We start from the raw sequence: 19,258 nt of genomic DNA on the forward strand, positions 1-19,258 counted from the left end.
ATGACTTGCCCTTGGTGAATCCATGCTGACTGTTCCTGATCACTTTCCCCTCCTTTAAGTGGTTCAGGATTGATTCTTTGAGGACCTGTTCCATGATTTTTCCAGGGACTGAGGTGAGACTGACTGGCCTGTAGTTCCCTGGATCTTCCTTCTTCCTTTTTTTAAAGATGGGCACTACATTAGCCTTTTTCCAGTCATCCGGGACCTCCCCCGATCGCCATGATTTTTCAAAGATAATGGCCAATGGCTCTGCAATCTTATCGGCCAACTCCTTTAGCACCCTCGGATGCAGCGCATCCGGCCCCATGGACTTGTGCTCATCCAGCTTTCCTAAATAGCCCCGAACTACTTCTTTCTTCACAGAGAGCTGGTCACCTCCTCCCCATACCTTGCTGCAGAGTGCAGCTGTCTGGGAGCTGACCTTGTCTGTGAAGACAGAGGCAAAAAAAGCATTGAGTACACTAGCTTCCTCCACATCCTCTGTCACTAGGTTCCCTCCCACATTCAGCAAGGGGCCCACACTTTCCTTGACTTTCTTCCTGTTGCTAACATACCTAAAGAAACCCTTCTTGTTACTCCTAACATCTCAGGCTAGCTGAAACTCTGAGTGTGATTTGGCCTTCCTAATTTCACACCTGCATGCCTGAGCAATACTTTTATACTCCTCCCTGGTTATTTGTCCAATCTTCCACTTCTTGTAAGCTGTTTTTTTGTGTTTTAAGACGAGCAAGGATTTCACTGTTAAGCCAAGCTGGTCACCTGCCATATTTACTTTTCTTCCTACACATTGGGATGGTTTGTTCCTGCAAGCTCAATAAGGTTTCTTTAAAATACAGCCAGCTTTCCTCAACTCCTTTCCCCATCATGTTATTCTCCCAGGGGACCTTGCCCATCAGTTCCCTGAGGGAGTTGAAGTCTGCTTCTCTGAAGTCCAGGGTCTCTGTTCTACTGCTTTCCTTTTTTCCTTGTGTCAGGATCCTGAACTCGACCTTCTCATGGTCACTGCCTCCCAGGTTCCCATCCACTATTGCTTCCTCTACTATTTCTTCCCTGTTTGTGAGCAGCAGGTCAAGAAGAGCTTTTCCCCTAGTTGGTTCCTCCAGCACTTGCACTAGGAAATTGTCCCCTACACTATCCAGAAACTTCCTGGATTGTCTGTGCACTGCTGTATTGCTCTCCCAGCAGATATCGGGGTGATTTAAAGTCACCCATGAGAACCAGGGCCTGTGATCTAGCAACTTCTGTTAGTTGCTGGAAGAAAGCCTCGTCCACCTCATCCCCCTGGTCTGGTAGTCTGTAGCAGACTCCCACCACGACATTACCCTTGTTGTTCATACTTCTAAATTTAATCCAGAGACACTCAGGTTTTTCTGCAGTTTCATACTGGAGCTCTGAGCAGTCATACTGCTCACTTACATACAACGCAACTCCCCCACCTTTTCTGCCCTGCCTGTCCTTCCTGAACAGTTTATATCCATCCATGACAGTACTCCAATCATGTGAGTTATCCCACCAAGTCTCTGTTATTCCAATTACATCATAATTCCCTGACTGTGCCAGGACTTCTAGTTCTCCCTGCTTGTTCCCCAGGCTTCTTGCATTTGTGTATAGGCACTTAAGATAACTCGCTGATTGTCCCGCTTTCTCGGTCTGAGACAGGAGTCCTCCCCTCTTGCAGTCTCCTGCTTGTGCTTCCTCCCGGTATCCCACTTCCCCACTTACCTCGGGGCTTTGGTCTCCTTCCCCCGGTGAACCTAGTTTAAAGCCCTCCTCACTAGGTTAGCCAGCCTGCTTGCAAAGATGCTCTTCCCTCTCTTCATGAGGTGAAGCCCGTCTCTGCCTAGCAATCCTTCTTCTTGGAAGACCATCCCATGGTCAAAGAATCCAAACCCTTCTCTCCGACACCATCTGCGTAGCCATTCGTTGATTTCCATGATTCGACGGTCTCTACCCTGGCCTTTTCCTGCCACAGGGAGGATAGACGAGAACACCACTTGCGCCTCAAACTCCTTTATCCTTCTTCCCAGAGCCACATAGTCTGCAGTGATATGCTCAAGGTCATTCTTGGCAGTATCATTGGTGCCCACATGGAGAAGCAGGAAGGAGTAGCGATCCGAGGGCTTGATGAGTCTCGGCAGTCTCTCCGTCACATCGTGAATCCTAGCCCCTGGCAAGAAGCACACCTCTCGGTTTTCCCGGTCAGGGCGGCAGATAGATGACTCAGTCCCCCTGAGGAGAGAGTCCCCGACCACTACCACCCTCCTCCTCCTCCTGGGAGTGGTGGTTGTGGAACCCCCATTCCTAGGACAGTGCATCTCATGCCTTCCAATCAGTGGAGTCTCCTTCTGCTCTGTTCCCTCAGATGTATCATCCACTCCACTCTCTGCACTAGTACCTGCGGAGAGAACATGAAAACGGTTGCTCACCTGCATCTGTGTTACTGGTACATGGACATTTCTGGTACTCTTTCCTCTTCTGGAAGTCACATGCCGCCAACTATCCTCGCTGGCCTTCTGTCCCCGCTGCGTAGCCTGCTCTGAATCTTCAGAACATTGTGGCCGCTGAAGCTGATCCTGACGTCTATCCAGGAAATCCTCATTTTCTTTTATGGAACGCAGGGTTGATATCTGTTTCTCCAGACCTTGAATCTTCTCTTCCAATATGGAGATCAGCTTGCACTTTGTACAGACAAAGTTGCTTCTATCCTGTGGAAGGAAGACAAACATGGCGCATCCTGTGCAGGTCACAACGGCAGATCGCTCAACATCCATGGTCTCTTCCTTCTGAGAGCTCTCTCCAGGCAAACTCCTTCTGTTTGCCTCTCTGCTGTTCGCTGCTCAGCTGGTTCGCAGCTGACTGCCTTTTTATAACAGTCAGGCCCAGCTGGAACAAAGCACTCCCAAATCAAACTGGTCAAACAAGCAATCAAACAATCAAGCACACAGTCAAACTGCCAAACTGCCCCCCCAACAGACACTCAGATACTCACCAGCGCAGTCCCCCTACTGCAGCACTTAGCGTACCTCTGCTCAGAGGGATCCCAGGCAAACTCCTTCTGTTTGCCTCTCTGCTGTTCACTGCTCAGCTGCTTCTTGCTCCAGATCCCTGATGCTTGTCCCTTATTCGACTCCTGGCTCACCTGCCCTGCTCCTGCCAATACTCTGGCTCTGATCCCTGATTCCTGGCTCCAGCTTGCTCCTTGGACTTGCCATTCGTCTCTTGACAATGGCTCTCACCGTTGGCTCCTGGTTTCTGGCTCTCAGCTTTGGCTTACTCCCTGTACTTTGCATTTGGCTTCTGACCATGGTTCTGACCCCTGGGTCTGGCTCACCTCTTGGACTTAATAATTTGACTCCTGACTTGGTCATTAGGCATGACTGCCTCTGTTCCAGCCATTAAGCCAGTCTCCTGCCCTTGCAATTAGGCAAGGCTGCCTATGGCCCTGTCATTACAGGGGGAGGGTGAATAGTGGAGATTTCTTAGGTAGACTATCTCTTTGAGGTACAGTGATAATGGGGCTGGAGAGAAGGAAAACCCCACTCAGGGAACCTATGGGCCAAGGGGGAAGAGGGAAAAACCCCTCCCCTCCACTACTCAGCAATCCTACCTACAATAGGAGTTCACTATCTGTCCAGGTTTTCCCAGCATTGTCCCTTTTTGATGTACCTGTCCAGGAATATCTTTAACTCTTCCTGGGACATTACAAGTCCTGGGTTTTGTCAGTTGAGTCATCTCTCAGGCTGCTGCTGAGGGGTGTTCCTCCTCTTTCCTGGTCATTCCATGGCTCCTCAGCAAGAGCTGTTAAGCTGCAGCTGCAGCTGCTGATGCTGCTTCCACTTCCTATCTGACCAACAAGCCACTGAGGGCAGTGAAAAGAGCTCAAGGCATCAACTCCACAGCACCCTGCTCCTCATTGTGGCAGTGGCGGTTCCAGCTCATTCAGGCCCTCTGGTGGGAGCCATCTCTAATTCCTCCCCCCCTTTCTCCATTCAGGGATGTCCTGTTCCATGGTTAGACTAAAAAGAACAAAGTGAAACCTCCCTCAGAGGGTGCCTGGGGTGCCTGTCCTATTACACTGTGCACTGAACTGATCATACAAATGGTCGCAATTGCTACAGAAAGCAGAGTCCTCTAAAATGTAAGGTGCAGAATCATAACAGTTACAGATCCATATGCACCACAACATCCTACTCAGGGAACAGTTCAGCCTGGAGGCACAGGGGAAAATATAAACAAACTGATCTTCCAGTATTTTCTATTCCTGGTCTATTTCTCTCTTCCTATATTCCCTCTGATGCTAAGCAAGTTACAGGAGCTGCTACTAGCTCCTGTCTATGGTTGCACGTAGGAAGGATAGGGATAGGTATGGAGGCCAGGTCTGGAAGGGGAAGCAAAGAAAAAACTAATTGTGATTAGGAGGGTGGGGCAGGGAGTTCAAATATTTTAATCATGGTTGGAGCGGGGCAGACAGAGGGAGAATTCTGGGGCTATGGCTTTTCTCAAATTCTCCCATGTCTTTCTTGACTCAGCCAGGGAAAACCCATCCCAAAATATAGTAGGCACTATACAAACATAAAGGAAGGCACAATCCTTGCCCCAATCAGTTCTGCACATTAGGGAGGTACTGAGCATGCTCAGGCCTCTGATGACTTCCTTCCCTAGATTCTAGAATGTACTTACTACAGATCACTATCAGATAGCAGGGAGCTACAGACTGAAAGAGGGAAGCAATGGACAACTATAGAACCTTTAAATGGCCACCCTTGAGGGGGAATCTTCCCTCTTAGAACAGAGTGGCCTCCAGCTGCAGAGTCTGTAAAGTACCACAGAGGATAAACAGAGACTAGAGGGCTTGATCGTACTCCCACTGAAGCCATTTTGCTACTGTCTTCAGAAGAAGTTGGATTAGCCTCAAAATAAGCATAAATATGTATTTAATGTTTTTTTAAAAAAACCCTGAAAACTAGTAAACCATGAAGACAACAATGTTAGTGTCATGGAAACAAAAAACAAAACAAAACAAACCCTCTCCCCCAAAAAACACAAACAATAAAAAACAAAAAAGGGGGAAACTGATCTAGAAATTGGCTAAAATGGATTAGAGAGTGTGAAAATATGTATCACTTCACATTTTCCAATTTGACTTCCCTCTTCTTAGGTGAAACCAGTAATATACATAGAAAAACAAAGCCATGGGACATCATCTTTAGTCAAAAACTTATGTTCCTGTCTTAATTTTTGATCGTGCAAATTCTTAGGCTCAGGACAGGGAGTGTGTGAGGAAAAGGTTAAAGCTCTATAACCAAAAGTTCTTTCTTCAGCCCAGTAATATATTTGTTAGCTGTTATCTCAAGCACAGTAAATTTCACACATTTGTTAAAGTGCTGCTCAGCAATGCTCAGGGAATAGAATTTGTGCTCCATTCACAGTGTTCAGTTCTCTGTCTAAAGTTAACCCAGCATCCTGTGCTAGTGGCTGTGCACACCAAGATCCCTACAACATACTCACTTTGGCTCAATCTGTTTTATGCTCTTGTCTGATATTTTCAAGGGTTTTTAATCACAACTCCCGCAGATTGATCAATGACAGATATGAGCTACAACTTTTGCATGCTAACAGTGCAGGATTTTTTATCTGAGATAATATTTCTCTCTTAAAAGGCCTCTGCTCTGCTATGTATTAATTAAAATCTAAATACTAAATATTGATTGATGCGTTATCAGGCCATAGCAGTTGGGCCCTGCCACATTGATTTTTTGCTGTGATTTATTATCATATTTAAGAAAAATCATTTTGTGTGATTATACGAGGAAATAGACCTTAGTGAGGGTGTAATTCTTTTGTATCACTTTTGTTGTGTGGAGGACGGGCCAATTCCTCAATTGTGGCTAAGATTGCTGATATCCTTCATTGCTTCTTCTCTTTGGCCTCCGACGGCTAATGCTTTAAGCCTGCTTGGTCTTGTCATTAGGAATAATGGGCATTAGGATTACCTCTTTAATCACAACTAAGATTAACAGATGGTATGAACCTAACATCTTAAAATTATCTAGTTATTAAAAAGTATTTCTTTTTAACACATTGATAACCTTTGTTTTTCTTTAATTGCTGGGGCAGAAGCAAAACTTCAGCACAATGTCTAGCATACATAATATATACATTTATCACTTTTGTCACCATTCTTTTTCTCTGTATACAGACATCATAAATACAGTTGTAAAGCATATTTATAGAGAGATCTATATACAGTATACTTCTCTATATCATTATATAATCTATATATACACTCATTATATAGACTTTGTGTATATATGTTTGTATCGATGCTGATATAGATGCTATGCACTCAGTCTATATGTAACTATATCTTTTATGTATGCATATGTCTGTGTATTTTTATCTTCAGCTGGGATATTAATAAAGCTATATTTTTGTTTTAGTTCCAGCTATTTTTTCTATTATTAGATCAAGAATTAAAATACAGTGATAGAAATTAACATCAGTAAAACCACTGAAATAATCCAGAATAACAATAGTAATATTGAAAGTAAATAATAGTAATAATCTCATTCATTCATTCATAACAAATCAGGTTTTGAAAATTTCTGCTTATGAGGTTTGGACCTTCTTTTCACTGCTTTCTCTGCATTTGCTCCACATATTGACACTCAGATGACCAATAAGGTCTGTTTGATTTAGTAAACCATTTCAATGTATAGGTAATTATTTCCAGTATTTTGTGTTGTTTTTCATTTGGGGTGTGCAAAGCGAATTATTTAACTACACCAGATTCCTTAAATTTAAGCAAGAGTGTAAAATGAAATGAAAGTATTAAAGAAATACTAATTATGTTATCAATATGTGCTAATTAATATCTCTCAATCAAATTTTTATGCATTTCTTTTCTTTTTTCATACATTTACAATAACTTTCAAAGTAAGTTTGTCACTAACAAAATAAAAACCAGACAAGTAATTGACACAAAAAGCAAATCTTTACTAAATCCTCAGTAGGTCTTTTGGATTTATTCTTATTCTTATTTTTAAATGCCACGAGTGTATTCAGCAATGTGCAAAATATAGGGTGACCAGACAGCAAGTGTGAAAAATCGGGACAAGAAGTGGGGGGTAATAGGAGCCTATATACGAAAAAGACCCAAAAATCGGGACTGTCCCTATAAAATCGGGACATCTGGTCACCCTATCATTGCCCAAGGGACTTACCATGTAAACAGATGTCTTTGCTACTAGTATTTGCATTACTATTATTGCTACTGATATTGCTAGGTATAGTGCTGTTATATCATTATAGCTCAATAATCAACACCATATAATTGTATCGACTGCTTCAGTAATAATAATGGACTGTATCATGCCATCACTTTACAAGCAGAAATCCCTATTAATATAAGTGGAGTTTTCTACTTAAAAATTGATGGAACGATCTGGTCTGATATTGATAATTACTGACAAATATGTTTTCGTTTTCAGGGCAAGAAATTAATCCTTTCCTAGGATGCATCTATCACTATATTGGAGTGACTGATAGGATGTAATAATTGCTTGTGCCATTCACTAGTGTAATAATTTTAAAATGTGCTTATCAAGTGACCTCAAAACATTTAAACACAAGATTTAAAGCATTACAGGGAAATTGCTTAGCCATTGTGTTCAATTTTATATGCAGTTTGTTTCCTGTCAATTCTAGTGATGAACTTTGTAAAGGAAAACTAATACCGGGATGGTTGATAAACTGTTAGAGTTGAAGGAAACCCAGGAGTACAAAGTAACCATACTGAACAACACCAAGATGACATGTAAGGAAGGGCATGTGTAGGGCTTACACCAACCAAAGTCAGGAATTTCAGAATTAAAGGGGTGCAGTCAGCTTGAAATCTAGTCAGTTAAAAAAATTCTTTAAATTAGTTTCAGGTTTACATCTGCCCCATGTTTGTTTCTACAATGACATTTTATATGGTTGGGTTTTTTTTGAGGAATTTTTTTCTTTTCCCCATTGCTGTGTGGAAATCCATACAAACTACAGGGGAAACTAACTATCTGACTGTGCAGGAGACGCAATGAAACTGACTATGATATGCTGTCAAATGCACAAGTAAAATGGAAAAAATAGTACTTGCTTTCTGGAAAGAGCTGCCATGACAGGCAGTCAGATCACTGAATTCAGCATCCCTAGGTAGAGTTTAAACACCTCCATGTTATGGTTCATTGTAAATGAAGTATGTTCTGCCCCTTTAAAGGTCAAACATCAGGGTTACCGTCACTTGAAGTTCAAAGTGAACTTACTGTTTCAAAGTTCAGTTATGGTGTAACACATGGTTCACTTCTGCAAAATTCCAAGAATAAGAGAACCCTCTCTTGTTTTTTCTCTTCCAGCACCCTCCACATTACTGTAGAGACTGACTGACTCTTCTCCACCTGCCTCACATCTAGCTTCCTCCACCAAAACCCTTCAATGTGCTGGGAGGAGAGGGAGGAATTAGTTAATTCCCCACATTTGTCTCATTCCCACTAACCTGAAAATTCCTATGCACAAGGCTGGCAACTATGATGTTTCTTCTAGCCAGATAGAGGGATATACTCCTTCCCTGCAATTTCACTCTATACTTCCTGTTCTGTATCTCGGCAATTCTTTTGACTTTCATGAAGCCCAGTATGTTCTGTATTGCATTAGTTTGTAACTTGTTCCAATGCTGTCCATTTTGAATATTCAGCATTTGACATTTGAGCTGTTTTGATTGGACACATTCAATCACATGGTATGATCAGATCAGGTGCCCGGTGAAAATAAACAGGTATACAAATTCAAAATTCAGTTTATAAATATTCTACAATATTCACGTTCAGTTGGTTGGTTTGGTGACCATTCCAGTACACTTGTTTGTTAGAGTGTACACTGAGATCAAATAAAAAAAGGGGTGAGAATACCCTCAAAGAAAACTTTTGTTTAAAAAATTGAATGGATAGTTATGGGAACTTTTTGCAGCATTTCTGCAGCTCTAGTAAATACTATGGACAAGATGACAAGTTAACAAAATGGGCCGAATTCTGACCTGAGGTATACGTATGGATCTTATTGTAATTAATGGGGAGCTATACTTGACAGCATTGGTCTTACTTTTAAATCTTTTGAATATGTAAACTTTTCCTTTATTACTCTCTGATCCTGATTGCAAGTACCAACAGTTGCATTTCATTTTGTTAAAAAAAGAATGATGAATATAAAATTATTAGCAGAACCCCTTCTATTGCATTATCTATATGAACTATGAATTCTGTGCTATGCAGGTTTTTCTATCCTGGCCATCACTGTAGTATTTGAGTGCCTACCTGTCTATCAGTCATTTTGCACACAATTTTCTAAAAGAATCTCTGTATGAGAATAGCTCTTCTTTTCTCTGTGAGAGCTAGGATTTCACTCTATGCGTCCTGATCTGCATCTTGGCAATGCTTTTGACTTTCATGAAGCCCAGTATGTTCTGTTAACATTGTATGATTTCCTGTTTTTTTCTGAAGAGGTCCCCCTATGACAGCAATTTTCCGAGAATCCATTATTCAAATGCTTTGCTGTCTGTGAGTTTGTTAAAAGGAGAGACATTGTTGAGTTATGGGCATTAAAGACACAATTTAGTACATTATAACAATATTCTTGGACAAATATGTTTCATGTTCTTAAACGAATCCTCTGATTAATGCTATAAGGCAGTAATAAACTAACGGGGGCATTATACCTTATTTTAAAAGAGTCAACAACTCCTCCACAGCAATAAACCCACACTCCCTTTCCTGTAGAAAACCCTATGAATGTCACCACCAACAAGAATAAAAAGCCCTAATGCAGCTTTCAGTGTCTGATTAGATTTTACATTGGAATGTACACACGGTGCCAAATTAAATTCTGGGTTAAGTGGACACAACTCCACGAAATTCAGTAGAACTCCACCGTCTTATGCTGGCTGTGAACTTGGTCCATTGTGTATATGAGAGGAATTAGCCTAAAGAGGAGGTGAGCTTCCTAGTGATACCCCCTTGTAATGTACTTCTATACCAGATGTGGGCTGCTCACAGAGCTTGCTTTTATACACTAGATGTGTTCCTCATGAGATCCTTTAATGCTATGCCAGGTATGGCTGAGGTTTATTTAAATAAATTATTTTTATACACAATGCCACCTAATGGCTGAATAGCATAATACATTTTAGCATTCGATTACATCTCCCCTTTTTACTTCTACATTCCTACCATTTACAATATTGCAATCTTTGAAGTTCAGTATGTATCAGTCTGTTAAGTGTCTCTGAATCATACTGATTTTTTAATTACATGCATACATTTTTAATTAAATGCATACTTAGTCATCTGGCTGACAATTTGTTGCAATGAGTGGATGTGGTTGGATTGGAATTCTTGAGTCGTCTTCTTGTTCTGTGCCCATCATCTGTAGAATTTGCTCTGTTGATTGTTCTGAGGAACAAGTTGTTAATTTTGATGATTTCTGTTGAACTCTCCACTGTTGGTCTTGATCACATATGATTTGGGCACTGAATTCTTTTTCTTTACAACATCTGGAGTTGTCTAGTCCTTTTCTCCATCCAATTTGACACAAACACTGTCATCAGGTTCTAGACCTGGCAGTTGTCTAACTGAGTGACATCCATTGTAAAAGTGTTCATAAGCTCTTTTAACCTTTTTATCTGATTTGGCTACTTTTTTCATGTCTGGCCATTTTGGAGATAGAGTCTTTTCCAAAGTAGGAACAGTAGTTCTGAGTTGTCTTCCCATGAGCAGTTGTGCTGGACTATATCCAATAGTTGCTATTGATGTTGATCTATAACTCAGAAGAAGGAATGACTGTAGGATTTTCTTGACTGTCTGTACAGCTCTCTCACCCTCTCCATTCACTTGTGGGTAATGTGGGCTGCTAGTAATATAAGAACATAAGAATGGCCATACTGGGTCAGACCAAAGGCCCATCTAGCCCGGTATCCTGTCTTCTGACAGTGGCCAATGCCAGGTTCCCCAGAGGGAATGAACAGAACATGTAATCATCAAGTGATCCATCCCCTGTCACCCATTCCCAGCTTCTGGCAAACAGCATGATATATAATCAAAATCATATTTCATTTGGAATGACTTAAATTCTGCTGCAGTGAATTGTGGTCTGTTGCCAGTCATTAGTTGTTCTGCAATAACGAAGTGAGCAAAAGTGCACTTCAGTTTCTTGCTAACACTGCAACATATTACATCTTTCGAGTACATTATTTCTATATATAGTATCTGAAAAAATAGTCCATTACAGCCAAGTAAAGATGTCCTCTGAAGGTGCATAATTTGCAGCTAGTCTCTTTCAGGGTCTGTCTGGTAGAGGTGTTTGTATGCTCTATTATTCAGCATGCAGCTGAGAAGATTGTTGGTCAGTGGTCCTTTGATCCCATGCACTCTGAATGCAAAGCTTTTGTCTTTGTAAGCTATTTCCAGGGTGAATTGGCCCATGCAGTTCAGAATACCTCCAGGGCTAGTCAGAGCTGTGTCAGGTGAGGGTTGAAGGTGGGCGATTGAAGGTGATTGTAAGTCCCTTCTGAGATGACTATGATATCAGCTCCTAAATCACCTTTAAAGTCAATAATTTTGCCATGAATATTCAATTTCAATCTCCAGGCAGTCTGTATGTCACCATAAGTGATAGATCCCAGAAGCAATAGCTCTTGATTATTTATAATATGAGTCAATTCCCTGATTGCTTTGATGAAGCAAACAGCTGCAAAATGTCCATATTTCATGCATTTATTATACCATGTGCCTCTGGCTGGACATGCATCATCTCTTGGAATATGACTTTTTCCACACCTTGTTCAGGTAGACTGAAATTTGTCCCTCTTAGCCTGGGAGTTCTATCTCCTTGCCTCAGAAGTTTTATGGCAATGACTTTTAACACTCAGGTTAACTGAAACTGATTACAGTTTCTAAGCTAGTTTCAGGTTTTTCAAGATTGCCAAGTTTCTCCAGGTTTTGCTGTTTCACCATTTCAGACTGTTTTGCTATTTGAATTGCAGTGGATAGAGTTAAATCTCTCCTTGATTGAAGCTGCTGTGAAAGGTTTGTGTGTGTTAGCCCAATAACCAGCCTGTCTCTGTTATTTTCATGTTTTGCATTCCCAAAAATCACATTTTTCAGCCAATGTATGCAGAGCTCTTATGAAACATTCAACATCTTTTTTAATTCTCTAGTGAAAACATGCTCTTTCATAAATCACATTTCTGAAGGGTGTGTGTGTAAAGTATGCATCAAACATAGCCAGAACCCTTTCATAGCCATCTTTGTGACTGCCTTCAGTAAAGTGAAAGGATTTAAAGGATTTGCTTCCCCATAGCATCCCTGAAAGAAGATACCTGTATATCTTCAGTTTCTTTGTGGAGTTTTTTTTCAATTCAAAATCTTGCAAAATACTGCGTGCAGTCTGTCACTGTGAAGGTTTGTCAAAGCTGAAGTTCTCTGAGGGCATTGAAGAGTGGCATGTTGATGAGATCACACAACCTTCATTGCCCTGTTCCTCCTGTTTGCAACCTTTCTTGCTGTTTTCCTTCCATTTCTGTTCTTAATCCCGCTCCTAACACTCATGTCATGTACTTCTGTACCAGATATGGACAGGTCACAGAGCTTGCTTATACACACCAGATGTGTTCATCATAAGATCCTTTAATACTCTGCCACGTATGGCTGATGTTCATTTAAATAAGGTTTTTACACACACTGCCACTTAATAGCTGAATGAACCCTTCAGACTGTGAGAACACATCAAATCTAACAAGCTACACTGAGTTAGATCTGGTCAATGTTCTGAGTTGCCACCTTTTGGATGAGACATAAAAACAGAGGTCCTCACCAGCAGGCTGGTGGCAAAGCTAGGAATAGAATCCAGGAAGGCGGAGTCCCCACTCATTGCCGTTTACTGGACCACACTTCTCCCAAATCCTGTGGTACATAGTTGTGACTAGTTAGATAAGTCACCTGGTGCATCTTCTGTTCTCTGACTGGATGTGTGCGGAGCACTTCTGGGATAAGCACTCATGCATATAAATTTAAAATTCAGTTATTATAAAATTCTCACTCATATGATTTTAAATTAGCTTTTGGCAAACATTCCAATCTGTAAAACTTTATTGCACAAAAATTTGCAGGAAGCAAATGCAAAAGGGATAAAAGCATGTGTGATGGGGTGGGACTCACTTCGCTAGCGCTTCCTGCTGGCTGTCCTGGGGATAAACTCTGCTAGCTAGTGCGCCGCCTTCTGGTGATGTTTCACCACTATCACTTCTGATCCTGGACCCATGTCATTCCAAGGACCATGACGTCCTCTTCAGGACACTACCCCCTGGCTGTGCCACACTCTCCAGGGGAACTGCAGTCTGCTGTCCAGCCACTTCCTCAGTGGTGTGTGTGGGGGAACCCAGGCCCACCCACTACTCTAGGTCCTGGCCAGGGATCCTGTAGATGACAGCCACATGCTGCACCCCTTCCAACCTACCAGTCTATTTCCCTGGGCCTCTTCCCCGCAGCCCCTGAACCTTCTCTGCCCTTATCTCAGGGCCTCAGCATGCCCGTCTTAGCAGTCAGCCAGGAGCTCACTCCCCTGATTCGGCTCAGCACTGCTTTGTCCAAGGTGCTAGTGTTCATTCTCCTGCAAGGCAGCCAGTTCTCCCTCCTTTAGCTCCAGGGAGCAACTGAAGTTGCTTTGCTCTGCAGCCCTTTTCATGTGGGCCAGCCCAGTCCCAATTGGCTTCCCTCGCAGCCCCTTTCTAATTGGATGCCTCCTACGCAGCCCCCCTAGGGCTCTATTAACCCCTCATTGGCCATTGTGGGGCAGATACTCCATCACAGCATGGCTGAAGTAAGTGCATTAAAATACAAGCAAATTAGATTCTAAATTGTGGAATATTTATTTTATCTATTTTTCTGTTCATGTCATTTTGCTCCTGAAATGATGTTGCAAAATAAAACATGGAAGTGAGAAAAAGGACATATGCCTGTAGGCACTTTTTGAGGTATAAATATACACCAAGAACTAACAAATACATTAATGTTAGCATACATACATGCTTACATTCCAATGTAATGAACACAGCCACTTATTACAGCATCATCATTTGCACTGCTATAGCTAAGCCTGGGCCAGCATTTTCATTACTCATCCACTATTACTCTAAACATTCACTCTGGAATGAAACTTGGCAAATTGGTCTCAGCCTAGGACCATTGTTTTTTGTAGTCACCCATTTGACTGTTAAGTTATAGAGGCATAAAATATAATTTTAGTGTTCAAATAACTTAAAATGGGTTTGAATTAAAAAAATAAAATAAGTATAATGAAAAAAATGAAATAAGCCTGGTGTAATTACTTGGGATATTTGGAACAAATAAAAAAACCCCACAAAACCAGCCAAGATATTGTAATTTAGAAACATGCTACTCTGTAACTCAGCACATTTTGTCCAGGATTTGCAGTAGAAATCAGACCACATCCCAGACTGAACCCTGATTCTACCGCATTTACTCCCATTGTGCAATACATCACCCCCCACGTAGTCCTAATGAAATCAACAGGACTACTTAGGTAGTAAGGTATTACTAAGCATGTGTAAGGGTATCAGAGTTGGGCCCTGATTAGTTATGTGAAGGACCATAATAGCTCACATTGAAATCTGTGGGCATACTAGCTGCAGAAAACATGATTTTAAAATTATCTAAATTAGGGATGAGAGATTTGTTTGGCCAGATTTAGAAGCCATCTCTAATCGGTGGGTTCTCAATACCAAACTGACCTCAGACTTTTCCAGGGTTAAGTTTCTTTCTGGACCACCAAAATATGAATCCTTGTTCCCAGGCAGGGAAAACAGTGACTTCCTGTTGTCCTAAGCTGATTGAGGAAACATTGACTGTATGATTGTCTGAAGGGAATCCAGAGTGAAAGGCAAGGAAGAAAAGTAGAGCTGAGGGGGCAGCAAATACAAATAGAGAAATGGAGAGACTGTGGAAAACAATGGAGCTGAAAGGGAAAGAGCGAAGAAAACAACACTGAGAGAGACTGAGACTAAAGAGGGTGGAGAATGAAAATCCTGGATTCTTTCAGGGTCAAACACTGCAGTCCTCACTCAGACAGAACTCCAAGTGACTTCCCAGGGGTTGGACCACTTAGGAATGGAAAGATTTGTCTTTCAGCTAATTGCAAAGTGCAAATTTTAGTTCTTGTAACCCTTTGCTTTATATTATTCTCTTCCCTACACACATGTAGCACTTATTGACTTTAATAGGAGCTGTGCATGTATAGGAAGAGGAGATGAGAACATATAGTAAAGCTGTTCTATGAGGGAAAAAACCCGCTATTATAAGTGTTCCACTCTAAATATTTCTTATCTTTGTCACAAAATACTCTTTCAAGACCAATGCTGGAGGTGTGCATTTTCATGTGATTTGCAGATGTAAACAGAGCCTGTTCACCCAAATTTGAGATGTTACATGTGTAAAAATGAATATGTGAAAAATTGTACCTGCACAAACCTGTGTGTGCAAAATTGTGGTCACTATTTGACAGCCTGGGTTGAGACTCCTATTGAAATTTGGCCCATATATATTCCCTGATCATACATATATTGCTTAAGCAAATTGAACTCTGTTTTAGATAGCTTATTCAGCCTCTAGGAACAAACCCAGCCCTCTTCTCATAGCCACAAAGGTGTCCCAGATAGTGGAACCAGTGTGGTTCTATCCATGGTGTGGGAACTAGGATGCAGACACCAGCTACTTTACCTTATCTGGTTGAACACTCTCTGAGGGTGGTGCTGAGCAATTACTCCCCTCCCCATGGGTACTCTCTTATGAGGTTCTGCAGGGTATCATCTGGTCACTTCTCTCATTTAATATGTACACAAGGCTGTAGGGAAGAATGGAGGGGCGTCATGGGTTGCAGTGTCTTAACTCTGCTGATGCCATGCAGCTTTGTATCTTCATTTCTGCTGACTCACAGCTGGAGCAGTTGAAGCTTGGTTCCTCATTTTGTGCCTAAGGGAGATTGGGACATTGATAAAGGCTAGCTAGCTGAAGTTGAGCTCTGATAAGAGTGAGAGGATGTTGGTTGGGGGGGAGCCCAGAAAGAGATTGGAGGGCAGGTAATTTCTGCCTCTTTGAATGAGGGCATGCACCCGCCTCACGTTGACTGGGTTTATCTGAAGGTGTGGTTAGAATCCAGCTGCTGTTAGAAGAGCAGGTAGCAGTTACAGCCAAGTTGGCTATTTTCCATGTGCCGATGACTAGGAGATGGTGCCAATGCTTTTGGATGTGAACCTGGAAACCATTGTCCAAGCCTTTGGCACCTCAAGACTAGTCCGTTGCAAGGCACTCTGCAGGAGGCTACACTTTACAGCTATTTGAATGCTGGTGTAGAATGGAGCAGCCTGCTTGTTAAGGGGTGTTTCTATTCATGAGTATATTAAAGCTTTGCTCTGCAGCCTGTGTTGGCAGCTAATTGGTTTCCGGGTTGACTTAAACATGTTGTTTTTGCCCTGTCAAACCCTAACTGACTTAGGATCTGCCTAGGAGACTGCCGGTCTCCCCAGGACATGTTGCCACAGTGGATAGAAGGCACAGATGGAAAGACATCCTCCATTGAGGCTCTGAGTCTTTGGACCTCACTTCCCCCGGCTCTTCAGTTTGTTAGTTATCTGGGCCCATCTTCTCCCTTCGTCAAAAGGAGATGAGTGAATGGCAGGCTGGGGAGGGGAGGTGTGGGATTCCAATGAGGTTTGTGTGGGGTGGTGAATTTATTTTTTGTTTTACTTGTGTTGGTGAGGACTTATTTGATTTGATCCTGGGGTAATTGACAGGTCTACTTTTAAAAGAGTTGTCAAGGTTGCCCAGAGCATTTGGACCGGCACCCTTGTTGTAGAGGAATAAAAATCTAAATCAATATAGTGGGGTTTTGCCCCACCTAGTACAGCATAGCACCATTCTCTGCATGAGGAGGAGGAGAGAGAGCGTAGATTATGGCTAGGGCAGGGCTTGAAGATGCATCTCTGTACAAGCTGCCCCCTCCGTTTGCCAGCTGCAAGCAGGGAGAAGGGTAGGTTGTGTAAAGGTCCCACAGAGACGACATGAGGAGTGTTTATAAGATCATGCCCTTTGTTTGGGAGAAGTGCAGACAACAGTACAGTTTACCCAAATAGATGGTAAACACAAGTTCACTAGCACTAAAGGGAAGAAAGTGACACTAAAATCCCCTGGTTAACGTACCTAACCGATACATTTGTAGGATGAAATCCTGACTCTACTGAAGTCAATGGGAATTTTGCCATGGAGTTACAATGGGGCCAGGTTTTCACTTGCAGTGCTATACTATGAAGTCACCCAGACATCCACTGACATTTTAAAGTTACATTATTTTACTGTAAAATAATGAGGCCAAATCTCATGTTTGTATGTGTGTCATAACTGCTATTGAGGTCAATGACATTCATGCAAAGGTGCATTTGAGGAAAGAATTTGCTTCTTCATTTTGTGCCTAATCTTAGCATCGTGCTGCTACCATATCTCTCTGCTGCCTGCTTGGTCTCTCTGATTTGTTCTCTAATACCTCATACATTACCTTAGACATTGATTGGAAGCTGTTTAGCCATGTCTAGTCTTAAAAAAAATAACATTAAATATAATAGGCCAGATCCTCAGCTGGTGTAGCTAGCATAGCTCCAAATGGATCTGAGTTTACATAGAATATTCTGAAGATTTCAAATAAAACATTTCTTTTGATATTGACTATACTACACCTCAAAATAAATGTACATAAGTTTATGTTCCTACTTATTTTTGTGCACATACAAAAGTGAATACTTACTCCAAAATTGCTACATATATACACTGAAGTGTTTATTGTATATGTTTGTACGTGGATACCCCCCATCTATTTCACACACACAATCATACAGATAAATGTGCACACATATACAGTATATGTATTCATTCTCTAGATAATCAGAGACACAGATAAAATAAAGCTTCCAGAATGGCAGACATTGTGCAGACAGGGTTGTTAGTTTATGTAGGCTATAGGCAGAGTCGACTGGAAAATTTTGATCACTTTAATTTACTATATCCAGCATGCCTGCTGTACTCGTCCAGCACTTTTATCAAGCCCTGTGAGGTGGTATTGATTTTTTTATTTTCTATGTAGGATAAGAAGACAGAGAGTTAGGAGCAAGAGTGAATGAAGAACTTTCCTCAGATTACTGCTATTCTCTAGCTTATTGCATCCTGTCGTTTGTAGTTTCAGATGATGTCCAGTATGTCAGGGTTGCTTGAAGCAATAAACAGGGTGAATAACAATGGAAGGGCTAGATGAGAAAGATTGAAAAAGGAGAAAGAGGCAGCAAAGTAAGAAAGTGAATGTGAGAAATTGGGGAGGGGGGGAGAAGGAAAGCGGAGGTTGAGAAAAAGTGTTCTAGGTGTAGTGAGCTTGATAAGTGCATTCCTTTAAAGTCGCTATAACTGCTACCATGACAGCTTCTCAGCTAACAGCTAAAATGTAAAGCCTATCGAATGGTGAAGTAATAGAAACAGTAGCCTTTATGTTTTATTATTTTTTAAAAACAAACAGAAAACCAAATAAAAAAAGGATTTAAGGTTGATATTGTTTTTCTTTCTTGAATGAGTCTTTGGCCTATTGCGGATGGATGGATTTCTCGGTTGCATCCAGTTTAGAATGTGGTCCTAATCTTTTGTAGATTCCGAATTCCCCCTTAGCCTTTTTTCAACCATCATCTTCCAGGACTATGTTTAGCTTTTTATTTACTTTCTTGAGCACTGCCACCCGGGAACTATAACCTATTAATAACAGTTAATCATGAATGCCTTATTTTTCAGACAATAATTCCTTTGTTGATCTACACTGCAGACCTCTGTTCTGTTCTTTTGTACTACACCATGCCATGCATGGAGTTCACATTGACATTGTTGGGAATTGCACAATTGACTGAGTGCAAAAGAGGTAATAGAGAGAGCTGGACTGAAGAGACCTATAGTGATCCGTAAGGTAGATCAGAGAGGAGAATTTTGCTGTTCATTTTTCAGGCTAAATATCTTTATTTCGAAGCTGAGTCTTGTATGAAATGTAATTAGTTTAGCTCAGAGCTTTAAAACGAGGGTGGCTTCAAACTGAAGGTGTTGGTCTATTAAACTGGATTATTTTGTCCTGCAGC

The 19,258-nt window shown here is 41.5% G+C and overlaps 1 long non-coding RNA gene across 1 annotated transcript in view; it reads left to right on the forward strand.

Moving 5' to 3' along the window:
- Nucleotides 1-9,663, forward strand: part of LOC120398690 — a 33,959-nt gene extending 24,296 nt beyond the window's left edge. Inside the window, exon 3 of the long non-coding RNA XR_005594632.1 lies at nt 8,394-9,663. This is a non-coding gene — a long non-coding RNA (uncharacterized LOC120398690). The remainder of the gene's footprint in view (nt 1-8,393) is intronic.
- Nucleotides 9,664-19,258: the final 9,595 nt, after the last annotated feature.

This window comes from Mauremys reevesii, linkage group 2 (assembly GCF_016161935.1).
Source record: "Mauremys reevesii isolate NIE-2019 linkage group 2, ASM1616193v1, whole genome shotgun sequence".
Classification (NCBI taxonomy): Eukaryota; Metazoa; Chordata; order Testudines; family Geoemydidae; genus Mauremys; species Mauremys reevesii.